This window comes from Calypte anna, chromosome 2 (assembly GCF_003957555.1).
Source record: "Calypte anna isolate BGI_N300 chromosome 2, bCalAnn1_v1.p, whole genome shotgun sequence".
In the NCBI taxonomy this organism is placed as follows: Eukaryota; Metazoa; Chordata; class Aves; order Apodiformes; family Trochilidae; genus Calypte; species Calypte anna.
Genome location: NC_044245.1, coordinates 34082328 through 34105355, shown reverse-complemented (window position 1 = coordinate 34105355; position 23028 = coordinate 34082328). Strand labels below are relative to the sequence as shown.

At 45.6% G+C, this 23028-nt stretch overlaps 1 long non-coding RNA gene across 2 annotated transcripts; it reads right to left on the bottom strand.

Annotated features, from left to right (window-relative positions):
- Nucleotides 1-7675: 7675 nt before the first annotated feature.
- Nucleotides 7676-11965, bottom strand: LOC115597907. Of its 2 annotated transcripts, none has more exons than XR_003987246.1 (3): nt 11848-11965; nt 8844-8946; nt 7676-8067 (listed from the first exon to the last, which is right to left on the bottom strand). It is a non-coding gene; the product is annotated as an uncharacterized LOC115597907 (long non-coding RNA). The 2 variants fall into 2 exon arrangements; XR_003987245.1 differs by lacking the exon at nt 7676-8067 and adding an exon at nt 8190-8260.
- Nucleotides 11966-23028: the final 11063 nt, after the last annotated feature.

Below are 23028 nucleotides of genomic sequence, written 5' to 3'. Positions count from 1 at the left end.
ACTCTACTCTCTTTACTCCTCTTCAGTGGTGCAATGTATTTTCCTGATAATACCACAGCATTTAGAAGAGCCTGTCTCAACTTCCCCCACAAGAAATGTTTCTGCAACAGAGCTCCAAAAATGCAGAAAGCGGATCTTCCTCAGACCTCTGGCAGACTAAAGGAGATTTGCATATGTCTCAGTGAAAGCAGTCTGAAACATAAGATGGTTCCTCATTTCTGAGACAGGACCACATGTATGAGTTAAGGATGTTCTGAATTAAAATACGGTGTCTTCTGAGGGGAGTGAAAGGCACCGGCACTACATGACTCACAGATGAGCTGGCCATGGACTGTATTTTTCATGGCATGAAGCCTTCCCACGAGTAAGAGATCCTTCCTAAAGAGCAGTAACCTACCAACATCGAAGAACTGAAGTTTCTGATGTGCAAGTACTTGCCTTTAGATGCACCCTGGGTGCAGTAATTAAAGGATTTGGCTTCCCTTCTCTCTCTGACTCCTGCCTGGAAGGCTTTGCACTCCCTTTGTAAAGTAGAATTTAATCAAAGCAATTCTCATGGTTAGTATACCTCACAGGCAACATAGTGGTGAGTATTTGTATTGGGTTAGCCTACATGTTTCAGAGGGTTTGCATATAAAATGAAACCAGGTGCCTACCTACCACACAACAGAAGAAGGTGAATCTGGCCTATGAGCTAGGCAACTTCACAGAATAATTTGTACTTTGTAATATGTAGGACTTGGTGATAGAACTCAACATGCAGAGCTATTCTTGCTGAAGTCTGTGACTGGAGGGTAAAGACTTGCTCATGCATGGGAATGCTTAACATGGTCCACGCAGGACTTTCTGCTCCACATCAGATCCACACCTTATCTCAGTCCAGGTGAATTTCCTGGTTAGACAAACCCAGGTTCCTAAATGAGATTAGGGAGAATGCAGAAACTTGTTCAGAACAAGAATGTTTGCATTTGGAGGTACTCTGGGAGGTCCATTGTATTTTAAACTCAAATCCTGTCTAAATTTGCATGGGTTTTCAATAGTAGACGCTCATTAGCTCAGTGTGATCCTTTCAGTAACTTCCTAGTTTTCCATAAGTGTCTTCTGTTGGTTTGCGCCAACTTCCTCTAATCTAAATGTAATTAAATGAAACTCAGCTGAGACAAAAGGGCTCCTGTAAGTCTCCATGTAGATTTCCAGTTCAAACCACAGCCCAGACCACTTCTGCATGGAAGTTGGATATAAAGCATTGACAGTAATTCTTTGTGAAATCGAGGAGGCCTTAATTTCCCCTGAACAGGTATGACCCCGTAACCCCCAGTGTGCCTGGCAGGCAATCTAAGCAATGATGATACACTCAGCTCTAAGTTGCTAGCTCACATCTATGGCAGCACAGCTGATGGACACAGATCCTCCTAGTCCATTGCAATGAAGTGGAATATAGGTTTAAAGAAATCACTGCTTTAACACATTAATTAGGCTCCTGGATTCTTCAGCCCTGACAGCTTTGCTGACAAGGCTGAAAAGATTCCTACTTTCACAGCTGCTTCATTTGCAGCAACCGTTATTAATTAACCTAACATAATTTCATTTTAAATTAACACACCAGACACCGTGGCTGAGGAACGAGCATCCCCATTTTTTACAGCTGGAGTGAAAACAGCAGTAACATCCTCATCTACATCAGCTGAATCCAAGATGAATCATCAATCATATCCTTCAATGAAATGCTGTGTTATGTGGATGATCCTGTTTATCTGCTTGCTCTCACTGAAGTGTCCCATTTCTGTAGAATCTCATAAATAGGTTTTTAATCAGCTAGAGGGGAATCAGTATGCTGGGTTTATAATGGCTCAGGAATGGGTATGTCAACTATTGAACGGTTTAACCCACCATTACTTGTTACTTAGCCCGTGCAACGAGATGGGTGAAGTGTCAAGAGCATTTTGCTATAGTCAAGGCCTGAATCTTCCACTGCAGCTCCATTCCAGTGTTATATGTGTTCTTGCAGCCCTGTTCTCCCACCATTTTTGACTCACAGTGTCTCACACTGCAGCTCTCTCACTTAGTCACTGTCACTTAGTCTCTCACTTAACCAGTTCTGGTTATTTCAGAGACCAGAGGCTGTGTCTGTGTTTACATGGAACTCATAGCACTCACTTTGTGTCCTCTTGTGCAAGGTATTGTAAAGCTGCTCCAGAACATGCTAAATCACATTCTTGCAATGCCAGATTCCCCCACACAGATTTTGGGCAGAACTTCATGACATGAGAAGGATATTTTTTTATCTCAGAAAAAACCCAACTGTTTAGATGTCATGGGAGTGTGGATGATGAATTTAGGAGAGTGGGAGCCAGGAAATCTGGAGTTTTCTTCCTGCCTGACTGCTGGCTTTGTGGCCTTGGGCAAGTCCTAATCTTCCTGACTCCACTTCCCAGCCTGTAAAATAGGGTTACTATTAGTTACTTTGTGGTGATGACTGCACTAGTGATCAGTTAACAGTTTTTCTATAGTAAAAAAAATATTAAAAAAAAAAAATTATCACCCATATTCTTTTAAAGAGCCACAATGTCCTTGCTATTTATTTGGGGGTAATAAGATAAGAACAGCCCATCCCATTACCCTTCATCAGGATCACCTGACATTACTCCTTCAAGAGTCTCTCTTTGGAAAAGGGACAGATCCATTTTTTAATCCAATTCATCTGCTTAAGGGTATCCCAAGCATTATGCAGATGCTGTGCAACATCTGAAGTGGAAAAAACCCAATTTTCATTAGTGTAGATTTTGACCTGAAGAAAAGCTCTATTTCTTCAATGACAAGTTTCATGTTTTTCTGTCATGTTTTTGTTTTGTTCCAGTTGTTCCCCATTTTGACAATGAAGAAACTTCTCCTTTCTCCCTCTCAAGAAATCAAAATGAAACTCCCCAAAACATTGCAGATCAAATGTCTTTGATTTTTTCATTCAAAAAAGGCAGTTTGCTGTTAGTTCTTTTCCAAGCCACCTGGCTCCTGACTCCTCAAGCAGGTGCTGGTCAGGTAAACTGCTGATGTCCTGTGTTTTCCAGTTCTCTCCAGCATTCATCCTCCATCTCTTTTCCTTCATGTAGATGGAAAATCCTCCAGGCCAGAGGTCATCTCAATGTTCTCTGCTTTCTCCACATTCCGCAAACAGAGTCCTGCTTACAGTGCTAAGAAGCAATAGTAATAAGGATGAAAAGATGTGATTAAGGGATTGTTAGCCCTAATAATTCCTTGCCACTGAAGCAGTGTCTGGAGGCCTCCTGCTGTCAGCCTGTACAAAGCCAGGCTGGGTCTACCTGACCTGTATGGAGCATCAGATGCATGCAGGAGCAGGGGCCACATGGGCATTCCTGGACAGCTGTGCTCTGGTATTTTTTACAGTGGGTGGGAAGCTGAATCAAAGAACAGAGTCACAGTTCCGACTCTTTAGGTGGCAAATATTTTCTGCCTGAAACACCACTGCTTGGCTCTGTAAGCACTAAGTAAATCTAAAATACAACCCAAGCCTTCCATAAAAGTAATGTAAATCTCCAAGACTCCAATGCTTTGCACTCTCTTATGTTCTGTTGTAGATTTTATTGCAAGGCTTCACAGAAAGCCATTTATCTGCTCTCACATCCTGGATAGGACAGTGTTGTATGATAAGTGTCTGTCTGGACGAAGCCAGAGCAAAGCCATCATAACCAACAATCTGTGGAAAAGAGCCTTTCTTATTAATTCTGTAGTTTCTAGTTACTCACATTCCATTTCCGTGATTCCAGACCTTCCCTGTTGTTGTTGCTGTGGTGCCCCTCTGCACTATCTGTGAGGATGTGACAGAGCTTGCAGCTCTCATGTAATAAGAAACTGCATGACAAAGAATGCCAAAAGCTTTTTTCATAGAAGTCCTAACACTGGTTTCACAGTGCCACACACGTGAAAGGTCTGGCACTACAACACCCGTCCAAAACCCATCCCATTTTACACAAGTGGGTAAGCAGATCATTGCAGAGGGACTGTGGAGACTTGAAATAACTTGCTTAGGAAATATTGGAAATGTTGGGATAAAACCCCCTGATATGTCTGCACCATCTGGGAAAAGAACCTCTCCCAGGCATGTGAGGGTGGGTGCAGAAAAGTGTTCAGGCATTTGGCTCTGAACCAACTGGCATCACAGGGCTGTGGGCAAATATGTGATTCATCACCTGTGTAGCTGAACAGGGTTGTTGGGTTTGCATTTGCAACAAGACACACGCCTGAACTGAATAAAAGATTGAGACAAGAGAAGGGAGCCTGATGGCCACTGATCCTTTCCATGTGAGGGGGTAACCATGTGAGGCCAGTAACCCTGGCCCCATGTCATGTCACAGGTCCAGGAAATAAACCCTGGGCTCTTACCAGCACTCCTGTGTGTTACACCTTTATTGCAGTGATGACAGGTTGATGGCTATACTGAAAGGTTCTTTTCCTTTGGGGAGTCCTGTCCAATGTTCAGCTTTATCCGTCCATAAATGCTGTCTAAGTAGTGTAGGGTTGCTGGAAAAGGCTCCTGCTTCCCCTCCAAGCCCCCCTCACCAAAGACTGGCTGGGAAAGGGGCCCCTCACCTGCCTGTCAAAAGCCACTAACTCACTCTGTCCCCCACCAGCTTTTTCCTCCCTGGAAGTGGAGAGAACTTACCTCTGTGGAAGTCCTGCAGAAGGATCCTCCTTCCTCTCTCTCTCTTTCCCATCCCACACCATCTCATCTCAACTCAGTGAGCTAAAATACTAGTCAATCCCTATGTGCTTTTCTTGCATTTCAGGAGAGAATATAGCAACGATGATTTAGTTTTAGATAACTCCTCTGGCAGTCTGCAGAATAATGTGGCCATCTCCTTAGCAGTTGCTCATTCCTATTTCCCTTTCTGACAGTGCCATTATTAAGGGCTCTTAATTTTCTACAAGATTATTATAAACCTAGAGTTGCTGCAGAGATATTGGTGAAAAAATACAGAAGTCAACTGAAGAAAAAAATAAGTAGGAAGGATGCTAATCACAATTTCTGAGCTTACAGTTTTTTTTAATGCTATTACTCTTTCTTTTATTCTGCCCCCCTTAGCTCTTCTTTAATTATGACTCGTGGGAAAGGTAAGATGACCTGTTTGATAATTCTCAGCACCACAGAAAGTGGTAGGAACGAGTTTAAACTAGAGATCCTAAAAGCTTTTTCTTTGCATAAGACGATTTTATAGCTTGGAAACTAAATATTTGTTCAAAGAACTTCTGGGGATATTTGAGCACACAGGAGAGATGAAATGGCAGATTAAATATTTCATTTGCATGCAATAAGCATGGCAATAAGTTCTATCTTAATTCCTCACCTGTTTTCCTTTGACAAACACTGGACATTTCACCTCACCTTTGTTATTTCTGAGTGGCTTTCAGGCTCATTTAATTATTTTGTGTTCCTGTGTGGAAGTATCCCGGGAGGGGTGTGGACTCCAGTCCCTAATGGGAGCGCTGCAGGCTGATTGATTCCTTCTTTAGCAAACATTTCCAAACGCACTGCTGCTGAATAAGGACGGGGCTTCGCCCACGAAACCAGATCTGGCTCCAGTGGGCATGCACACGACCTGGGGATGAGCTCCATAGGAATGGCTATAAATAGAACAAACAAGCAAACAAACAAGCAAATGGTGCTTCCCGTTATAGGAACACAGTGAAGCTTCTCCGAGGGGTTGAGGGTCCTGGCATTTTTGGGGCTCCTGGGTGTAAGAGAGCGGGGTTTACCCCTGCACGGCAACCCATATGACACAGGCTTTATCTGAACCGTTTCCACGTCTGGGTATTTTGTTGTGTTTTTCTGGCAGTCCGCTGAGCCACCGGGAAACCGTGATCTACAGCTTAGTCAACCAAAGCTTTTTCATGCTGTAATTCCTACAACTGACCCTCACTACACATAAATCGGAAAGCCTGCACAACTCTGTGGCAGAGCTGCCTCCTGTACACAAGCTTGCACACACGCACGCTCTGCTCTTGCTGCTTACTAGCAGAAATACAGAAGAGAGAGTATATCTGTGTTGATGACTGATAATTTGAAAGAAATACACATATTTAACCATATTTAATCGTTCAGGGAACGATTCCAGGGGAGAAAGTACATGTAAACATGCACATTTGTACTCCATTCATAGTATATCAGAACAAAAGATATTCCTTCCTCGTACTTCTAATAGAGAAGATTAAAACAGGACCAAATGGGGCATTAGTGACTTTGAAAAGGGGTTTTATTCTTTATGCCCTAAATGCCTAAGCTTAATATTTTGAGGTGGCACACAAGCTGTGATCATAAAACGAGTTTTACTGGGAAGCCATGTTTACTTCTTGTTTATCAGACTTATTTTAATTCATTCTGGGTAGGTTCCAAGTGCTGTGCTAGAGATTAAAGGTAACAGCACAACCCAATTAGCAGCCAGCCCTTTCTAAGTAAAAATATTTCTGAGGGGCGAGATGAAAGTGGAATAATTTCTGTTCATTAACAGTAGAGAGCTGGGGCAGGCTTTTTTTTTTTTTTTTTTTTTTTTTTTTTTTTTTTTTTTTTTGCTATACCTTGATTTTGAGCCTCTCAAGATTTAAAACGAGTGACCACGTAAAAGGGAAACCCGGTGCAAAAATACTCCTGTAGGAATCGCTGTCGATAGCACACATGAGCTCTGCAGTAACAAGCATACTGACTAGTAAAGCGTTGGGACTGTGCAGGACTCCAAGCTCTCAAGCAGAAAATCTAGCTCTGGGGCACTAATCTCTCTTCTTCAAGCAAAACTTTTAAACTGAAGCCGGGCTGGAGGCCATAAAACTTTTGCTTCCTTTTAACCAAGGCAGCAGAAAATTCACGCTGTTCTAAGAGGGATAGTCAGTCAGTTGCAGGGCTGAAAAGATCACGTTCAAAAGGACTTTACCATCTCCTGAATATGATTCGTCTGCGCGAGTGTAAATCTTGCCTTGCACGCACACTAAGCGATTGAAGTTTTCCCCTTCGGAGTAATAAGGAGTTTATCAACTAAAAATTGACCAAATAAATCTCAAGACTATATTTCAGGAGTGTATTTTATACCTGAAAGACTTGTTTTAATTTTCACGTCTTCACAGAGGCCTATAAATCTTACTTTGCACCCGCTTAACCTTCGGAGAGAAAGAAAAGGGGAAAAAAACAACAAAACAACAAAAAAACACAGCGTCGACCACAGCAAAACAACCGGGTGAACACAGAACACAGCCCTCCCAGCTCCGACACGGCGCCGATGGGTCGGGCGCAGTCCGTGCTCCTGACGGGCGCGGTGCGGTGCCCACAGGCTTCTCTGCCACCCGCTGTCCCGCTTGCCAGACGGCTGCTAGCAAAGCTGTCCCCACTGCCTGGGCCTTGACAATCCCGTCCCCCACCGCCACCCCGGGATAAATCTTCGGCGCTTCCTATTAACTAATTAGAAAGCAGAGAGACAGGGAAGGCGAGTCACCCACCCCGAATCCTGATGGGGACCCCGATGACTAATTCATTGATCGTCATTTTTTTACTAGACAATGCTCACTTCCCGAGAAACTTCGAGCGTCTCGGCTGCATATTGTTTCGAAATATCTTTGAAAATACACCCTCTCCCCCTCGTTTCGGCCAATCGTAACACCTCTTCCATTTGAAGGAGAGAAAGCTTAGATCCTGCCTTTTATTGAAACCGGCGAAGGACCTTGGGAGGAGGGGGCGAGAAGGGAGGAGAAAAGAGGAGGGGGAGCAGGACGGGGGGGAGCCGTCGGTCGGCATTAATCACACATCCACTTTGTCAAGAGAAGATAGTGCCGATGCGTGCAGCGCACATGTTCCGCCGGCGGCCGTTCACGCTCCTGCGGGGCCCGGAACCCGACGGGGCTCCGCCGCCTTCCCCGCATCACCTGCGGCCCGGCAGCCGGGCCCCGCCGCCGAATAACACGCGGGATTGCAGAACAGGACGAGCTCAGAGGTGCACGGTTACCTCCCGTTCTCCGGGGCAGTTCCTTGGTCTGATAGCCGAGGGAAATGACAGGGATGCAGGCTGATTTCTGAACGGAAAGCACTGATTGTTGCAACTGCAGCGCTGCTCTGGAAATAATTCTTCATAAAACGTGTTATCAAACACGCACATTCCTCTTCATCTACAAACACAGCTGTGAGTGTATAGGCGCATTGGCTCGTACACGTGAGAGCGAGAATATGCTCATCTCTTCCTCTCAAGAGTGATCGTTGCTGCTCTGCCTTTAAATATTAGCCGGAGAAAAGGAAAAAGTTTGGTGTTTAGGGTTTTGTTTTTGTTTTGGGGGGGGAGGTGGGCGTTTATCCAGACGAAGTGCCCCCCGTCCTCCGCACTGAAAATAACATAATATAATAATTGCAGGACTGTGCCTTCGCGTACAAATCTGAGCCCAGAGATCAGCCCACATCCTGGTCCTATTTCGGCTGCCCTGTGAATCGTGTGTTTGTGTTAGCCTATGTGAGTGCTAGCTATTCCGGGAAGAACAAAAGTCTCCATCGGGTCCTGAGGGAGGGACACTAGCGGGAGCAGTGAAAACGTTTCCTTGTGGGCTCGCTGGCTACTAGAATGAAGGGCAAACTGTCTGCTGGAGCAAGTGGCCTCGGCTGGGGAAAGGGACATTGCAGATCGGCGGACGGGATGGAAAGAGGACACTGGAGGGAGGAAGGACGGATGGCGCTTGGGACCCCGCAGAGCAGTATCCCGCTTCTCCTTGTGGGGAGACAGACAGACACACACACACACACCCGCACCCGTGCAGAAGCTCCGCGCAGCCGTGCCCACTCCCAGGACCCTCACCAGGGTTACCTCCGCAGTCAGCTGGTGTCCAGAGGGATGGCTGTCTCTCGCTGCCCACCCGGCTTCTCCCAGCCCCAGCTCAAGAATGCAGCTGAAGAAGCTTCTTAGGTTGCTAATAATAATAATAATAATTAATTTTTATTTAGGGGGAGGGGAGAAACAAAAGGTCTCACCACCTGATGCAGCTAGCTTGTATCTAGTCATACGTTTCTCCCTCGGGTGTTGGGATGTGGGAATGTTGGGATGTTAGGAAATGTTCGTGTCGGAGATTTCCCGAAGTGGCAGTTCTGCCCATTATAGTGTGATCCGTCTCACCTTGCTATAGAGAAAATAACACTAAACTGCTTCTTTTTTTTTTCATAGATTTTCGAATATCTCTCCTTCTTGGAGAATAAACGACCGGCTGCTGGGGAGGAGAGGGGTGGAAGGAATCGCAAGACCGTGAAAGGCATAAAACTCTAAGTCCATAAAGATGAAATGTAACGAGTATGTTGAATACATAACGCTGCTATATAACAGTTTCAATTAGTTGAGTAAGTCCTCTGTAACGTCTTGTAAAGGTGTAAGGACACGTTTACAGTATAAGCAACATAATGTTCTCAACTGTACGAGTTAATTATTTCCAGATTTATTTTTTTAGAAGTGAGTTTCATAAGTAAAGGCTCTGTCCGGGTATAAAACAACTGATGTATTTTTCCAGCATTAGACATCTTGAGTTCATAATTAGAAGGGGAGGAGAGAGTGGACAGTTAAATAATTAGACCGGAGGATTTTCGAGGGAAAAAAAAAGAAAACAAAAACAACCCACCCCAAAAAAAAACCCACAAAAACCGCTAAAAAAAACCAAAAAACAACAGCCAATCAACCACAAAAACACACAAAAAATCAGGCTTTTGTCTTTCAGGGACTCACGAGTATCAAGACTGTCTCCTTCGCTCAGATTTATCTCCACCCAACTGCAGCAGTATGCAAGGTAATAACACCGCCTGGCACAGCCCAGGCACGAAGGCGGCTGTGTGTACTCAGCGGCCTGGAGGGAGTGGGGAGCAGAGTTTTTCACTCCTACAACTCACGAAATCCCGAGAAATTTTATGAAGATGTCTATTTCTCATTCAAGGCCTCCAAACTTCTGGAAATGAGCAGAGTAAACTCTTAGGCATAGCGCAAGGTCCTTTCACAACCCCAGGTTTCTGTTCCTCAGCGTTACCCCTCTGCACCCCCACACCTCCCCGACGTTCTGGGGTGTTCTGCCCCCGGCGTTCTCCTGCAGCGGGGTCCCGTGGGGAGTGTGACACCTTCTGTCTCCAGTGGGGCCCCAGGACGAAGGTGTCGAAGCTATTCTCCGTGCCCTCCTGCCGTGTCTCCAGAGCTGACTGTCTGCCCACTCTCTTGCTTGTTATGCTGTCAAGTTAGCGAGTACGCCCCCACTCCTGAGCGGATCCGAAATCTCACCCCTTCCCCCGTGAGACTGTGCTACCCGTCCGGACCCATCTATTTCTAAAAGGCCCCCAAAAACGATCTGCCCGAGCCCGCCTCTATTCTGCCAGTTTCCCTTCATTCTTTTTTAAATATTTTATAATATCCTAGTTTTCTGCGGAGCAGGTTTAAAACTTCAGTGGGTCAAAGCGGAGAGAAAAAGGAATTAATAAATAAATTTTTTAAAAATTACGGGATTTCCTATGTTTAGGCCTTTCCTATAAATGAGTACAGAACCTAAAACTCCATGCGAAAGGCTTGACTTTAGATCCCTGCACTCCACCGCCTCCAAGACAAGCATAAGCAGAGGCTGAGCAGAGATTTATTAGTAAAAATCAACACAAAATTTAGTTGTCACTAATTGTGATTGGCAATAAAAAGGGCCACTCTTTCGGACTAGCTAACCCAAAGTTGTCTGATTTAAAACCAGGTGCTAACAGCAGAGCAAATAAATACTTCCAGATTTCTCTTAAATGTACTTATACTAGTTGTCAAGGTTTTTTTGTTCGGGAGGAACCAAGCTCACTTTGGCCTCGGATGGGGTGCTCGCAACGCACAGGGACCAAGGGGAAAACCCGCAGATTATTTTTGTTGTTTAAGCCATCAGTTACAGTACAACTTTTTGCAGAAAGGGACTCTTCATGAGGACACATTCATATGGTCAGATTCGTTAGCCGATCTTGAATGGTAACCTTAGAATGTTCGTGGTTTGGTTTTAATGTGTATATACACACTTTTTAATGCTTATAATATATATGATTGTAATTAAAACTTTATGCGTATATCTCTACATACACACATAAATAAGGCAATTTCTCTATATTCCTGAATGGATCATTATACACAGGCATATTGCAAGAGAAGCAGAGCAGTGCTTAACAGGAACATTTTTCCAACCCTATGGCAAGCTTAGTCTCTAGCTACCTGATAGAAATTGAATCCCGGAAGCCTTGATTTTTGGTTTCGCTTTCTCTCTCTTTTTTTATTTTTTTCCCCTCCCCGTTTTAAATAGGGCAACAGGAGCAACGAGTTTCTAATCTCTGTAGGTAAAAGCATATTTGCGCTTCTAAGGGTGAGAAGACTGGGAACGTCTCTCTGACCTGCAACTGGGATCATATATTGCTCTAAAGTAGAAATGTCAAAGTCATTTACCACCTGGACGTCCTTGACTTGGGATGATTAAAGTTTAATCCGAGGTGTGTGCAGAGCTTTACCGTGTTATTTAAACACATCAAAGGTCATAAAAGGATTCCAATAGCATGACTCGTACAACAGAGAGTCTTAGCTGTGGAGAAATCCGTATTTTATTCTAACCTAAGCTCCAGAACGCTCTTTAAAGTAAAAAGAAACAAAGGAGGGGGTGGGGGAAGGGAGAAGGGATTTAATTTCTAAAGGGGGTGGCAGACTTCAAAGAGGGCGGGCTCTCGGGGATACACGCGTGAAAGGACAGAGCCTTCAATTATTATTAGCTGTGCAGACATCTAGTGGGAAACCCTCGCAATTGCACCCAGCCTCCGCCCCCCGAGAAGGCGCTTACCACGACCGCTCGGACGGTGCAGAGCTCTTCGCCTCTCCTCCTCCGGCCGCCTATGCCGCCACCGGAGCCTTCCGCCGAGCCGCCGCCGAGTCGGAGCGGGGATGGCGGGACCCCGCGGCGAGGCCTCCGCTTGCTCCCATTGGAGGTTCCCGGTGCCAGTTTTGCCCGGCATGGCTCCGCCCGGGTCCTGCCCCGGCTAGGCTGGCCCCCGTCCGGTTTCAGCCTCATAAGGGCGATCCCGCAACCGGCCGTGCTGCTCTGCTCGGTGCCTCGCTCCTTTTGCCACGGGTGGTGCTCGAATCCCAGGCAAGGATATCCCCCTCCCTGTTCCCCCTGCAGCTTCCGAGGTTCTGTTTACCCTTGCAAATACCTGATGATTATCGCAGACAGGGGACAGGAGCCGGCCCCGGAGCCCGGCGAAGCCACCGAAGCAAGCCGAGACACGCGGGACACTGCGACCCGCCGCTCCAGGCGGGAAGGCGGACATCCGAGCTTGCCCGAAACCCTTTCTGCTTCTTTCTCTGTTTCAGATTTCTGCAGGGGTAGGCAGGAAAGACAGGAGGAGGGCTGGCTAAACCGTATGGGAGAGCTCAGCTCTAGGCTTGCCCGGTGCCGCAGCAGAAAATCACGTCTACATTTACCCCTTCTGGTTTTGGGGAGAGGACGGAGTATCCGGGGAGGGTGGGAAGTGGCGGGGGGAAGGCGTTGTTGACCTTGAGCCTTAAAACATGTGTTGGCACCTGAGCTATCAGTAACGGGGCGAGGAGGGGGTTTGTTCTAGGCAGTGCTGCTCTAACAGGTGGTTTCTCCTTAGGGACGAAAGGCGTTTCCAAGCTACAGTGGGACACAGTGCCAGGGTTATTCCTATTTAGTGGGGAACTGGGGAGACATGAGTGTTATCTAAATGGTCTAGTCTCCTTCCGTCCCACTTCCCTGATTTTTCCAAAGAAGCCAGATCCTAATCAGGTAGCAAATCAGATGTGGGAAGTCCCGTCACCTGTGCAAATGATAAGGATGTGAAGGGGCAGTCTCGGAGATCTCCTTTATTTTGTGAAAACTCCAGCTACTGCTATTACAGTCCATATATTTTTCCCTGTGTTTCTTTTTACCAGGCAGGGTTCTCTCTGTCGTTTTATTTCTTCAGCGATTTCTACAGTGGCCACATTTTGATTTCCATCATAGGTATTAGAAGTCTCTTCGGATCCTGAAGAGCCAAGCGTTTTCGCCTCCTTGTCCCTTAATTTGCCGTTCACCTGCTGCTTCCAAAAACTTTCCTGGCTTGCAGGGATGCTCCTCACCTGGGAAAACAAAACCATCCCTTTAGGTACCCAGAAAAGGGAAGAGACATCTTGCTATGAGCACATAGGTTTGAATTATTAGGCTGTAAATTTTGTACCGTGATAAAAGCTTCAGCTGTGTTGTTCAATATTAAAGTTTTTGGCAAGAGCATCACTTGGGTTTTTTGCTTCCTTTAACCCCCGCCTCAGACCTACATTCCCCTCTAACAGATTTCTGAGAAAATCTTTCATGTTTTGTTTTAATATCGCATATATATGTTTCAAGTTTCTTAGATAGTACACAAATAAGAACGGACATATGGCAGGAACATTTGATGTTTGCAAACGGACAGAAGATACTTGCTAACCGATTTCCGCTGTGGAGTTATATGGGATTTTCCCTCTCTCTCTCTTTTTTTTTTTTTTTTTTTTTTTTTTTTTTTTTTTTTTTTTTTTTTTTTTTTTTATGTATAGGCAACTTTTATGTCAGCTGGGATATTCTTGCTCTCAGTTTTTAAGGTTTCGATCCTGTGGTTATTGTTAAAAAAGTGGTGCCATCCAACAGACACAACCCTCGATAAATGCCACTTAACATTAATTCTCTGACTAGAGTAGTTGTGTGTATAAAACGTCCTCTCAGCTAAAATGGATTTTAAAAAAATTTTCTTTCACCATGGCCTTGTCATTCTACTGAAGATGTGAACCTGACCGAAATCTAATTATGAAATTAATATTACATTTTAAATCCCATTATTAGCTACGTAGTGTCCAAACTTGCTAGGAACATCAACTCAAACTTCTGACCTCTCTTTTAGTGACCCCCAGGGCAGTCACAGATCTGGAACCCCCCCTTACTCCAGCCTTTTGCTAAAATTAATAGGCTAAACAATCTGCCTCTCTTTTATTTGCCAAATATTTACATCACCCAAAGTGGTGATGACGCGTCTGTTCGTGCCTTCATCACCTCATAGTGAAATTATTCCTTGTGGGTAAAACTTCTTGGTGTGTTATAGGACCAGAGTGTTCCCGCAGCAGCAACAGGTGAGCCCTTGGCCGGGGCTGTGGGATGTGCTCCAGCTCTTCCTGGGGCTCTTCCCAGCCTCCCAAAGGACAGCCACCATATCCCTGCACCTCCGACCTGACCCCTCAACCTATCCAGCTTCTCATGGCTGCGCACACTGGTTTCAGACCAGATTCGTGTCCGAACGCTGTGCTGGACTTCTCCAGGTAGAGCCCCTGGGCTGAGCATTTGTTGCTCTGAGAACAGCGAGAACTGGCGTCTGGCAGATATGGGTACTTCTGCTGAGCAAAGGCACACCAACTTTTATGTTTCCTTTGCTACATGACCTACGAGATGTAGTTTTAAGTTAAATACATCTGGTTTGGTTGGTTTTGGGGTTTTTTTGTGGTGTTTTGGTTTGGTTTGGCTTTTTTTGGGGGTAGGAGAGGCGACGTGGCAGCGGGCTGCTTCAGGAGATGACAGATGATTTGACATAGTCCCCACACTCGGGGAGAGGCACTGCAAAAAAACTCTGTTCTTGTGAAAGTGGATGACAATTGGTAATTACTGGCAGGCAGGGAGTATCTTCCTCACAATGGGAAGGAAGCGGCTCCGAGCTAAAATAGTCGCTCGCTGGCACCAGGGCAGATGTATCTGCAGGAAAGTGGCCTCGGGTTGCGTGCAAGGGGACGGGGAATTTCTTCCTTTAAGGTATCTCCGCTAGAAGACCAGGGGACATGCTTGACTAGGGGCTAACCTTTATTGTTTAGCTGTTCATTATTTCTTCACACGTCAGAGGATTGCTATGAAACCACTCCCTTTTCTCTGTGCCATTACTGGACTGAATATACTATGGTTCCCGGGACTTGGCGAATTGTCTTGGGAGAGTGATTACCTTGGGATGTGCCCTCAGCTCCGGTCCAGCCCCGCTTGGCACCGCCCTGGTTCCTTCTCCCCGAGTGTCTCTAGGAAGGCTCCCAGGCACTACAACAGGACTGCTTTTCCTGGGCTGAGGCCGTCACTGCTCGTCCCCATCCCTCTCTCTGGTCCTGGAGGGGATGGTAGAGTCGGTGTCCTCCCATCCACTCCTGCCCGTGGATGTGGGGCGCAACAGCGTGGCAGCATCAGGTGGTGCCGGTGGTCCAGACGACTGTCATCTTCAAGGACCCCAATGCGGTGCCCTCAGGTAGACGAAGTCCAAACCCCTTACGAGAAAATCTAATCAGACATGGGCAGATGGGAACTGCTGGTGTGAGGGTTAATTAGGGGGCGACTCTGCTCCCGCCTTTCCTGATGAACCAGGAACACTTCATCTGACTCCAGGGTAAATAGCATCTTGGAAGTACAGTCAGCTGTCGCGTATGTAAGAATGGGATTTAGCCTTCAACAGGGCCACATATGTAACTGCTTATCTAAAGAAGACATAAAATACAATAAGCTTTGGAAAAATTCATGATTCAGCAAAAATAAAGGGAGCAATATACTTACCCAGAGATGCAAGTTATCAGATAGTCTACATTTGGCTGGTGTTATGTTTAAAGGAAAATACTGTATAATTCTTAGTTACAGAATATGTTCACGGTATCGATAGAAAGACATTAGTTCCATCTAACATGAAGAGTAGCAAATGTCTCTTGTTATTAAAGACAGCACGTATTATATATACCTGAGAAATGTACTCTAGGCTCTAGAAACCATTTTTCCTAAACTCCGGGTTTACTGGATATTTTTTTACCAAATAAACTTTGAAAAGAAATGCTTGTGCTTGGTGAAATGTAAAACTAATTGGAAAACACGGGATCATATCACGGTGTCGAGTAACTTTCTGCTGTGAGGTGGTTGGTACTGGGAGCACCCACGACATGGATGAAGGGCCGAAGCCAGCTGGCTCTTTATGCCAGAAAGTGATTACAGATCCGTGCAGATGGAGCATTACTCCTCGAGAAGAGTGTCCCCAGGGCTGACCCTGCGGGGTCCCACCCACACGTGAAGAAGGCTCACACCGAACCAGGGGTGGGACGCACTTGGGAGTGGGGGAAGATTGATGGGAGCCCTGTCCCGGTGCCAAAGGGTGCCTCATTCCCCTTCCCTTTCCAGCACGAATCTCCGTGGAGGGATGAACACAACGTGTCACAAAGCGAGTGGCGCGTGTGTGGTCACGCACAAACCCTTCAGCCCGGGAGAGGGGACAGGGGCTTGTTTCAGGTGTGGTCCCTGGTGCTTGCCTGGGTACGCGCTTCCCTGCACCTTCCTCTCACCCGCTGCCAGGAAAAGCCCCTCTCTCCGCTCCCGCGGAACAGAGCGCCCCAGAGAAGCAGATGAAAAAGACCAAGGGAGAAAAACAAAACAAAACACCCAAAAGCGAGCCCCGTCCGTGGCCGGGTTCTGGAGGGAGCAGTGAAAAGGTTCCGAGGCGGGACTGCAGGGGGACCCGTGGGTACCGATGGGTCGCCCGGTACAGGTGTGCCTGGGGGCGGCTGCCGAGCCTCGGCCCACTGCCGGGAGGGTGCAGAAAGTCTGGCCTGGGCCAGCACCCTGACAGTGGCGGCGGGGACAGGCAGGGTATCCCAGGGACACCGCGGCCGCCCGGCCTGCTGGAGGAGCCAATGGGGCATGGGACAGCACTCACCGGGCTTCTCCCGCGGCCACTCCCGCCCTCCACTCCACCACTTCTGGACGGAGTTGAAAGGGTTTGCTATTTTACACGGCGTGTTCTGGGTTTGTTTTTTGTTTGTTTGTGTTTTGTGTTGGGTTGTTTGTTTGGGGTTTTTTTTTGTTTTTTTTTTTTGGTTGGGTGGTTTGCTTGGGGCTTTTTTTGTTTGATTTTAATTTTTTTTTTTCGTTTTTTTGTTTTTCCCTCAGGGAAGATCTCTATTGGTAACTTCCAGGTAAGTTCCAGACAAACTGTACCGAGAGATTACCCTCCCGTCAGTGTGGTGGGGCATCATATCTTGTAAGATATTTCAAAAGACAGCTGAGATTAGAGCCCCGGGTATGTACAGTTTCATCTAAGCAAAGGGCTGGAAAAGTGAGGAAAAAGAGCTGGTAGACGGACACACACATTAGAGATAAACTGCCTTCATCAAGACAGCGTTTTAATCACTAAAACCACTTCTGAAAAAGGAATCAAAAAACCCTCTTGGAGAATGTACTCAAACAGCTGTTTTCCAGTAAAGGCAAACATGTCCAATGTTTCCTGTATTTTTTTCCCCTCGTTTCTTTCTCTAGATACTGCACACATGCATCTTTTTACAACCAAGAGCCTCGTTGTTTCCCTAGGTGAAGATACGGCTTTGGAGTCAGCATGAAAAAAATAATAAGGACCTTGCAACTTCTTGCAGAGAGCAGCAGCGTCCACTACTGCCCCTGAGCTCTCCTGGTCGGATGCCGTGTAAATCTCACGTTATTACAGGAATGTTATAGTGAGAAAGGCTTTGTGGAAACGCTTTCTCTTGCATGCTAAAGAGCAACTCCGGCTTCTCTCCGACAGCTTTTCAAAGGGAAATAAAACAGCACAAAGTGGGCCTGAAGCTCAGGAAGAACTTTTTTTTTCTTCCCCTAATGAAAAAGGTGGAGGGATAAGTTTAATTGTAATCAGGCTGCAACAATACACCATGTGATCATGTGGTAACAATTATTACAAGCTCCCAGCAGAAATAGAGAAGATAAGCCACTGCAGCTCACTGTACCCTGCCTTTATTTTCTTTCTTTCTCTCCTTCCCTCTCCCCCCCCCAAAAAAAAAGACTGTGACCTACTGACAGATAAGGCCAGGAATTAATTTACCCTCAAAACACCAGCTCCCGAAAAATCACAGAATAAAACTAACAAAATCAAGGAGGTTTAACTCGAGTATAATTTTGTTATCCGTTGCTACTACACATTCATACTAGAACACTTTTAGCTGGAGGATGTATCCGACCTGATCCACTGCAGTGGACATCTGCACTGTCATCCTGGCCTCCTCGCTCATCAGAATTATCAGAAGAATAAAATCAAAACGTTCTCGGCTACCTTTGTATGAGCGAGAAGAGATGATTGAGAAGAAATCTGTCTCTGTTTGCATGGCAAAATTACTTCAAATTATAGGAGGGACTTTATCACTGCAGCCAAGCAGCCTGCGGCTGACCGAAAGCCTGCAAGGGCTTCTCTTCCTCGCTGCATTTACACGACAGTTTAGATAAAATATTTTCTTCTGACTATGAACACAGAACGGCAGACTTGTGTTGATTTCACCGCCAAATATAAACAGAAAACTGTTGCACTCTCTGGAAATATGCTTTGGGGGGGGGAGGGGGGGAGGGTTAAAAAAATAAAATGAAATAAAAAGAGTAGGGAAAACAAACCCCTTCAAAATAGCAAGAGACCTTGTCCGTGAGGCAGCAAGCAGAATCATTCTCATTTTCACTCTAATCACATGAGATACCTTCAGCGTGTTTTCTAGACCTGAAACAGGAAAAAAAAAAAAATAAAAATTAAGCCATCTTCGGAGACCTCTCTGCGTAAAGATTAATCCATGTCTCACACCTCGGGTGCCAGCAACTACATGATTTTCGAGTACATCTTATTTATAGGGGGTGGCAGTTTGGGTGAACTAAAATAGTATCTAGGGTGCACCTGAGGATTTTTTTTAGGACGCCTTTTGTACCTGAGAGAAATGCGGCATTAAGCTCTTCGCAAATCTTCCCAGACAAGTTTCCTTCCTGCATTTGCTTTTACAAATTCTTCCTATTTTGTAATTATTTCGCCCCCCCCCCAGCACGCAGTGGGAGGGAGAGAGTTAAGATGTCCTGCGAACCCTGCTCGTAAAGCTGCTTACTTCCATTAGAAACACATGAATATCCTGAAATACAAAGTGTCTTTAAAACGGGCTCAGGAATGTTTATCTCAATCCTTGATGCTTTAGAAATTGTGGAAGAAAACAGCGGTGACAGTACTGCTTCAAATTAACCTACTGGCAGGTAAATTTCATTTGCTCATGAAAATCAAATTCGATTAAGGTCTTATTCCTGCTATCACTTTACTCCGCCGGCTCCCAGTACTCCTGGGCTCTGCAGGACGAAGATCATTAGTAGTAACTAAGACAGCCCGTTAGCCCCTTACTTAGCAGATGAGATATTATAGCAGGTTTAGAGGGCTTTAAGTGTGTGACAAACATATTTTCAGCATTCAGCGACGATTTCTTTTTTTATTTCTTCATGCTTACTAATTAGCGCTAAGCAGGGGATGGAAAAGTAAGAGTGGATTTCCTTTGGCGACGGTTTTTCTTCTGCATTCGTATGATTGTGACTATGCTACAAGAAATCACAGTTCCCTTCACTCCGGCATTTCCGCGGCAGGGCTCCGGAGGGTGCGTGTGTGTGTTATCACACAAAGGCTGGCTTGGGGGAAAAAAAAAAAAAAAAAAAAAAAAAAGCGCCTTCGAGATTGTCTGCCGACAAACTCCATATGACAAACTCCATATTTGCAAAATTTGATATTCAGCCACAAGGACCTTACGTTTCTCTAAGAAAAGAGAATTTTCAAGGCCTCTTAAGGAAAATAGCCATATTCCTATCATATGGGAGTATTTACAAATAATAAGTATTTTCTCTCTTAAGGTCGATTCCTGCTTTCCTCTCTGTCTTCGGCTTCATGGCGCTAGGAGCACAGAGTGACTTGGTTCAAAACACTTGTAAGGGCCAAATTCTGTCCTTGCTTACACCTGCAATGTGGTTTAAATGCATCTGACCTCTCTCGGTGCAGCCAAGGAAAGAAAATGCTACTAAAGGATTTTATAATACCTGTGATGGTCACGGCCGTGCGGTGCGAGAAGTGTCTGTGCCGAACAGAAAGATCAATTAGAAATTGCCTGAATCTGATATAATTCAACACCCTTTAAAATCCTCCTACCGATTACGGTTGTTCATCCTCTGGCTCCCGAAGGAATTAATACTAGTTTTAGAGGAAATAATTTTACAGATTTATTTCTCTCCAAGATGTTTTACACGCTATATAAATGCAAAGCAGTTCGGATGTTTGCATGAAACCGCTTGGAAAACGTTGATATTCTACGCTTGTATTTGCTGTATTCTAACTTCCTTTCGCTCGAAAAAGAAGGAAAAATAAAATAAAAAGGGAAGAAGCTTTGATTGGTCTGTCGGCTGTATGCATGGAAGCATTCAATTATCAAGTTAATTTAAAAAAAAAAAAAAAAAGGAGTTTTTTGTTTTTTAGAGCATATCCAAATAAATTAAACCAGTCGCTTCGAGTAAGCACTTTCTTAGTTTTATTTAATTTAACCAGCGCATCCCAAGCCTTAATTTGTGAAAAATAAAAGCTCTTCCACAACTGGTAGGGAATGGTATATATTCATGGCGGGGGGGGGGGATAGGCTCGGCCATATTTTTATCCCTGGTATTCATTACAGGGTCTATGATTTTCGAAGAACATCTGTTCTGCTCGATGCCTTCAGCTCTCATAGTTCCTTTTTAATATTTAATGGAAGATACCTATTAATCCAGGAAAGAATTATAGATGGGAATGAAAATTGGGAATAGGGGGGAAGAAGCTAAAATAGTTGATGAAGCTTTTACCCTCTCACGGTGTCAGTAATGTATTAAGTCTGTCAAATTCGGAAAAAAAAAAAAAAAAGCATAAAGACCCGTGTCCGACAATAACTATTTTTTTTCTTGGTGCTGCAGACGCACCTTCCAGATGCCATTTTGCCTGTTTTGAGGAAACGGTCCCATTCACTGACTCCCACCCACATCACTGCAAACAGGGGAAGGGGAGAGCTGTATCACTTCTCTTATCAGCAGTGAAAAGCACGGCCTTCTTCCCGAATACTTAAACAGAGGTCTAGAGAGATGGAGAGATCCAGAGAAAGGAGAAAAGAGAGCTCTTTAATCTAATCTCCCTTCTCCCTTTTGCACACAGGGCTAGAGGAGCTCCAAGTGGGTAAACAAAACAAAAAAACAACCACCAAAACTCAGCAGACCGGATGCCCCCGCACACACACCACCTTTTCTCTCCCCCTCATCCCTTAACAAACTTGAACACTTTACACTGGGCTATAAGCTACGGTTTCACATGGCTTTTCACTCCTTATGGAAAGGGGCTTAAAATGTAGAGGCAGATAAGTGAGAAACGCTTAGCAGCTGAAGGAGAGGAGAGTTTGGAGATGGGGGCGGATTGGGGGGGGATGAGAGGGGTACAGGGGAGGAGATGCGAGCTGGGGAAGTTAGTGTTCTCATGGCTACTCGCTTTTTAACAAATTAGACAGATCTTCGAACTGTGAATGACAGTTCTCACACTGGCTAGACTGCAACTTTCAACTTGACCTTGGCCTCTAGCCGTGTCTAACCCATATGTAAAACAGCGCTGCCCCATAGAGCTGCATTCCCTTCCCCCCCCTCACCCCCACCCCCACCCGGTACAACTCGGTTTTCAGAAGCACCCTCGAGAAACCAGAGGGAAACAAACCGACCCAATTCATGCTGGTCGAGCAATGCTTGGCCGGGTGAATCCACAGGTTTCAAAACTGGAGCCTGAAAGAAAAGGAAAAATATGCGGGGAATAAATATTTGCTTTTGGCCATGAGAAAGAATGCGGAAAAGAGTATGCGAAGACAACATGGGAACTCTTTATTTGTTACAATGAAGAGAAAACACACAAAAAAACCCCAAAAACCGCGGCTAAAATGCTGCCAAAATAGAAGGGGAATGACAGCGCCTTCAGGTATTCCAACCCATCGCACGGCAAAAGCACCTTGAAAAAAAAATTAAATAAAATCCCTGGGCACCAAAGGGCCATTTCTCATGGCTGGCAGCTCTGCGCTAGGCAAGGAAAAGCCTGCTCGGTAACAATGTACGTCCCGGGACCGCTCTGCGCTTGTAGCAATGCGGGCAAAACAATGCTACAACGTCAATGGGAAGCACAATAGGATAATAAATACGCCGAGCTGTCAGGCGCAAAACAAAGCGACATGCAATCGCAAACAACAACAAGAAAAAAATACTTTAGTTTTCAGGGTGGGAGTATTTGGTGCTGTTTTGTCCTCACGCGTGAGGGCTGAGACATGTTAACGATGAGACGAACGCTGCTCTAGGTCAAGTTTATTGATAGCTCGGTGATGGAGCGTTTTGAGTTCAAGGTTGTGGGCGAACAACTGAATGCTGGGGGGAAACACATCCGCGCCGGTGGGAAGTGCGGAGATTATTAATATTTGAAATTATTTCGGCCTATGAAAAATTCTGACATTAATCGTGAAAAGGGAATGTTCTTTTCCTAGCTATCGCTTTCAGAGACGAACAACCTTCAAAAAAAGCCCTGTATTTTTAGCCAATAAACCGTTTGTTGGTTTTTTTTTTTTTCTTCACAGCACAAAAAAGCACCGTGGGTCCTTACACGCATTGTACAAGGCTATGTGATCTTTTACAGCCAAAGAAGATTCAAGCTGAATTGTAGGCCCCGGATTTTATTATTACAACAACAAATACTATAGCGGAATCGCGATGGAGATCCAGTTAATCCTGCTGCTCCCCGAGCCCATCCTAAAAGAAAAGAATAAATAAAATCGGGATTTCCCGGTCTGTTTTTCTTATCTGACTTCTGAGCTTTTGTCGAGAAGAACGAGATGGGTATTAGGCTTTCGACGGGCGGGAAGGAAGGAGGAAAACACACTCAGAATGGACCCCGGGAGGCTCTGTTTCGGGAGCCTCGTCTGGCCCGGAGTGCGGCCCAGGGAACGCTTTTCGGCCCGTATCTTGCAGCGGGCTCCCCGCGCTTCCCGACCGGGGCCTGGCCAGTGCTCCCTGGGGAGAGGCGGCTGTCCAGACCACGGGGGGAAGGGGGTCGAGAGGGTGCGGTTCATCTTTCCCCAGAGATTCGGAGAGACCTCCGGGACTTCCGCTGCGCTCGAGGCT